Source organism: Pteropus alecto, unplaced genomic scaffold (assembly GCF_000325575.1).
Source record: "Pteropus alecto unplaced genomic scaffold, ASM32557v1 scaffold88, whole genome shotgun sequence".
Classification (NCBI taxonomy): Eukaryota; Metazoa; Chordata; class Mammalia; order Chiroptera; family Pteropodidae; genus Pteropus; species Pteropus alecto.
Genome location: NW_006494611.1, coordinates 18,435,321 through 18,441,248, shown reverse-complemented (window position 1 = coordinate 18,441,248; position 5,928 = coordinate 18,435,321). Strand labels below are relative to the sequence as shown.

The following is a 5,928-nucleotide window of genomic DNA, read 5'->3' as shown; positions in this document are numbered from 1 at the left end:
ACCCAAAATAGTCTGCATGTTGAAACCTAAAACTCGGCTCACTTTGGCCTGATGATCATGCTTGCAAGTAAACTTTACGGGTAGTTTTTAAACCAAAACATTTTTTACTTGACTTAATTCCAAATGTCTTTTAGCTTTTTATTTAAAAAAATAAAAAAGCTTCATTCACTCAAGCAACAGAAAATCAGACACTACAGGAGCCATTTAAAGAATGCAGTTATGCTTCCTCTCGGCCGCAATGGCCATCTTCCAGTAATTCTCCAAAATGACCAACACAAAGAGAAAGAGGAGAGGCACCTGCTTTATGTTCTCCAGGCCTTTCAGAAAACACGGAATTGTTCCTTTGGCCACATACATGCGAATCTACAAGAAAGGTGATATCCCCTGGTTGATGTCTACCAAAAAAAAAAAAGTAGACATCGAGGGAATGGGCACTGTTCAAAGAGGAATGTCCCTCAAATGCTGCCACAGCAAAATAGCAAAACTGGAAGTCTACAACGTTACCCAGCATGAGGTTGGCATTGTTGTAAATAAACACGTTAATGGCAAGATTCTTGCCAAGAGAATTAATGCACGTATTGAGCATATTAAGCATTCTAAGAGCGGAGAATGCTTCCTGAAACGTGTGAAGAAAAATGATCAAAAAGAAAAAGGAAGCCAAAGAGAAAGGTATCTGGGTTCAACTGAAGCACCAGCCTGCTCCCCCAAGAGAAGCACACTCTATGAGAACCAATGGAAAGGAGCCTAAGCTGCGGGAACCCATTCCCTATGAATTCATGGCATGAGAAGTGTAAAAAATAAAAAACCTCTGTATTGTTTAAAAGAAAAAAAAAAAAAGAATATAGCTACAAAGCCTTCAAAGGCAACCTCAGGGGAGGCATCCCCAAAACAGCCTGTAGGGGCAATCTACCAAAGTCAGTACTTATTTTCCATGAGAGACTATTCTGAGGAAGAAAATACTCTATGTACTAGATGTATAGGTTCTTATACATTTATTTCTCAAATGTCTGCTGTACTTATTACATATGCTGACATAACTTGTAGGAATATAATAATAACAATACCAGGTAACAGTTACTCAATGTCAGAGGTGTTTGAAGGGCTTTACCAATTAACCCATTAATCCTTGCAACAACTCTGAGATACTTTTATTGCCTCCATTTCACAGGTGAGGAAATTGAAGCACAGGAAGGTGAAGTGCCCAGGTCACACAGCAAAGCACAGAGAAGATGAACCAGAGCCTACTCTTGCAAACACCATCAGGAACACAGGAAGCCAGAGCTCTAAACAAGGTAATTCTACATCTATATATCTAACTGCTCTATTAACCGTGACACAATCTTGCTATAGTGAAGGAAAGCAGGTTTAAGGGCCTTCTTCACTTCATTTGCATGTGTTTCCATCTCTAAGATAGATTTTTCAGCTGCAAGTAGTTTACTTTCTGCTCACATTCAGTATTTTCCTTAAAGAAAATTTAAATGAAAAGCTTTTGCTGAAAAGCTAAGACAGACAATGTATCAGGTCTAACAGCAAAGTCCAAGAGAAGTAAAACTGAAATAGATCCTTGTGCAACAATGAACTAAAATGTCACCTTGCAGTTTTAGAGGGTGAAATGCTTCAAAGATGTGAAATAAACAGGGAAAAACAGAAACTGCACACAGGGGCCAGGCGGATGCTCAGGAGGGCTGGCAGCGCACCGCATCTTGTTCTCTAAGCTTAGTCCAAACATGCCAGGAACCCCAGGGATCAGGACTTGCTACGAAAACCCCTTTTCATTTGCTTCCAAAAGAAACAAGAAACGTGTACCATTTATTTCATGGACATGTTCAATCTATTGAAACTACTTTCATCTTCGATTTGTAGCTGGTAAATAATTGGATTAAATCATTCAGTTTCTGTCTGAAAGAGAGGAAAAAGAGAACTGGAATGAACTTAGCCCTGGCGGCTGTCGTCACTCTCAGGAGAAAATGGCAGCATGCGTGCAAGATCAATGAAATCAAGAAAAGGGGACATGGCTAGCTTTGAGGATGACAAGGTAGCAAATGCACTGAAGCACGTGTAGAACATCAGTAGCCTGCCTCAATAGGAGAAGCTTTGTATTATTAAAGGGACTCACAGGGCCACTCTGCCCCTGGCACACCTGAAATTCCTAGCATTAGAGGAGCACAAAGTGACCACTCTCAATAGTGCTTTTAAAAATGTCTTTTCCTTCCGGGTTTCAGAAAGAAGTGTTGGTGAGTTCCCTGGTCAGTGATTCTGTTGGTTGGATAATGTGGAAGGAGCTGAATGATTTCCCTTAAGCTCTGCATAGAACACATAACACTTTCTTTTCATTCCTTATACCATCTAAGAACCCCATGAGGTAGGTATTTCCATCCTCATTTTATAGATAAAAAAATAGCTCGGAATTTCTCTTTAATGAAATGTTTCCACCCTAAAGTGGATATCGCTACTCAGAAATGAGCCCAACAGAGGCTTCTGTTGACCGGAAAGTGCCAGTGGACACAGAGATGAGGACATTCTGGTTTAATGTTAATTCATTTACTTAAAGAAGACTGAAGTGGAAACAAGGCACAGGAGGGTTATTCACTGTTTCTACTGAACCAAATACACAAATTACAACATTTGAGGCTGGCTAAGTTAAATAATAAAATAGGACTCTACTTTGAAATCAGTGATTTGTGTCTCAAAAAGTTTCAGGAGTAAAAGGGCGATTTTTTAAAAGTGCAGGTCATACTCCTAATTTGGCAAATATCCTTCCCTTTTTACAAGAGTGTAGATTAAAATAGAGCAGTATGTATCTCCTAATTATACGCAAAAGAAATGACAAGTTTAAAATGCCAGCAACTAATGAAAAGCAAGGCAGTATTCTCAGGATTATTTTCTCCATACAACCTTAATTCAGGGAGAGTCTCTCTGCCATCAACTTTCTCAGAAGCACCACAACTTTAAAATAAAACCACCACTGAAAGAGGATAGAGCAGGAAGTACAACAGGAAATAAATTTTAAATTGACTGGGGACAGCCTATGCAAACCAAATAAAAAATTCATATTCCATTAACTTAGATGTGTGACATTCCAGCTGAGCAGAGCTCAAGCTCACCTCTGACTCCAAGAAGAAGAGACTCTATACACATTAGTAATTACAAGGCAGCATAGATCTTTTAAGACCTAGTTTTTTTATTAAGTTTATTGTTTATAAGCAAACGAGTTGCTTAATCACTAATTCCTCTCTACTTTGTTTCCTCGATTATGAAAAAACCTAGTATTTGCAAAAATCTTTGGTGAGCTAATAATGACCCCTTGCAGGTCCCACCTTTCTTCACTATTCCTCAAGGCACCAGTGAAGCAACTACAAGTTCTGATGCCCCTGTCTAATCTGTGTGTAGCTGACAAATGAATTATCCTAAAGCACGGCTGTTATCAGCTTTTATATCTCTCCTGCCTGCCAAACACATAGTCAGAAAGACGTGGCCTGGTTTTCAAAGCCAACACATCTGGCCCCAATTTTACCTCCTACTGCCCTTCCTTCCCAACCTTCCACTCCAGCCAGACTCATACTGCGTAACCTGAACACTGTTCTCCGGGACTTACAAAGGCACACTGACCAATCTCCATCTGAAATGCTCACCAACCTGGGAGGCCATAATACTGTACCACTCCAGCTGGCCACCTGCTTCTCTCGCCCCTCCTCCTCAGCCTCCTTTGACAACTTTCACTTCTGTCGAACCCCTAAATGGACACCCATTTCCCAAGATCCTGTCCCTTTTCCCTTCTTCATCCAAGCAGTAGGAGTTTGTGAAGGAAAAGTGCAGGCAGCCCTGGCTAAGCCAGAAATTTCAAAATTATCCTTGGCCGTGGCTCCGTGGAGAATTAGCTAATTCTATAGCTGGAGCAGGAAATATACAAGATGAGCCTAAACTATCCTGCAGGGCCAGAAAAGTACTAAAATACACATGTGTGTGCACACGCATGCACACACAAACACAATAATGGGAGCATGTCAAAGGGCACGGGAGCCAACTGAGAGAGCTACCAATGGCCAAAGCTAGAACAATCTGAGCAACAAAATAAATAATGTGGTATTAGATTAAAACCCAAAACATACATTAAAACCATTATGATCTGATTTAATTAAATGAATGAAAATATACACAACTGTGCAGAAGAATTCAAAATAACTTATGTGCATACTCTACCCTCAAGGGGGAGTATAAATCCCTACTCCTTCTGTGTGTGCTGTACAGCGACTTCCTTCCAGAGAGTATGGAAAGAGAAAAAAAATAACTTTACAGTGAAGAAACTTGACAAACACAATCTCAGCAAGGTGATTAAGGTCAGTATCAATAGCAATAAGGCATGTTGACACTGTGTACTGTGAATATGATGAAAATGGCAGTTCATTTCTAAGGTCTTCCTCATAAAAACCCATAACCCCAATCTACTCATGAAAAATACATCAGACAAATCCCAATTGAGGGACATTCTACAGACTACCTGACAAAGACTCCTCAAAACCATCTAGGTCATCAAAAAGAAGTAATGTCTGATAAACTGCCATAGTCTAGGAGTCTAAGGAGACACGACAACTAGATGTGTGTGGCATTCTGGATGGGATCCTGAAACAGATAAGGGGTATTAGGGAAAAAACAAAGGAAATCTGAATAAAATATGGCTTTAGTTAATAATAATGTATCAATATTAGATCATTAGCTATAATAAATGTACCACACTGACATAAGATGTTAACATAGGGGAAACTGGGAAATAGGAAGTCTCTGTACTATCTTCGTAACTTTTCTCTAAATCTAAAACTATTCTTAAATTTATTTAAAATTAAACATTATCCTTGTTTCTCCTATCTCCACTGCCCCACACCCAGGCTGTCGTCCAAAATATCTCTGTTTCCTCTTCTCCCATTTCCTCAGCCACCGCCCTCTCGTCTTTGTGTTCTCCGGTCCATCCTCCATACAGCTGCCAAAGTAACTTTTCTAAGACACAAATAAGAGGATAACACCTTCCTGATTAAAACCATTCAATAGCTCCCCTTACCTACATCAGAGTTGGCATACTTTTTCTGTATAGGCCCAAACAGTATATATTTTAAGCCCTGCAAGCCTACTCTACTCTGCCATTATAGCACTAAACCTGCCATGTGTCATATGTAAATAAATGGATTTGGCTGTGTTCTAATAAAACTATTTATAAAAACAGACCAAGGACTGGATTTGGCCCACAGGCCATGCATAGTATATCAACCCCTGGCCTAGAGAAATAAGTTCCAACTCCTTAGACTGACATCCAAGGCATAATCCACAGTATCCCTGAACCTCACTCCAGAGGAGCCCCTCTGCCTTTCGCTAAGTTATTTGCTCCCACGTGGATATGCTCCCTGCTTTCTTTTCACTTAGAGGAGTTAGGGCACCTCCTCTGTGAAATGTCTTCAGATCATTGCACATCAGAATAATCTCTCCCTTATCATAACTCATAACATATCTGGATCCCTCTAATTTATCTGGCACATGAGCTAAAATGTTAAAAATCATCATATATTATCATTTATTTTGTATATTTGTCTTGGATTTGCTCTTTCCAATCAATTTCAAGTATGTTTAAGTAACACAAAGTCAGTTAAGACATACTCTGTGCCCTCAAAAGACTAAGAGGTAATAAGTAACTGAATTAGTACATCCTAAAGCAAATTCTAAGTACCTCGTGACATGTTAATAGGTGTAGCCTTTAAAATGAAGTGTTCTTCAGCTAAGTATGAAGAATTCTGGGTTGAACTAAGTTAAACAGCTTTCTTTGTCATAGAAATTTCCAAAGCATTCATTGTACATTGTGCAACTCCTTAAAAAGGAATATGTTATTCAATAACTCTCAAATCTGTTTGGCTATGAAATTTTTTCAGATTTTTAGCATCTGTG

General features: G+C 39.4%; 1 protein-coding gene and 1 pseudogene across 3 annotated transcripts in view; one reads left to right on the top strand and one right to left on the bottom strand.

Moving 5' to 3' along the window:
- SGMS1 (sphingomyelin synthase 1) overlaps window positions 1-5,928 on the bottom strand; it is a 258,907-nt gene that overhangs the window by 189,421 nt on the left and 63,558 nt on the right. The window lies entirely within an intron of this gene.
- On the top strand, window positions 244-785 carry LOC102883198 (annotated as a pseudogene).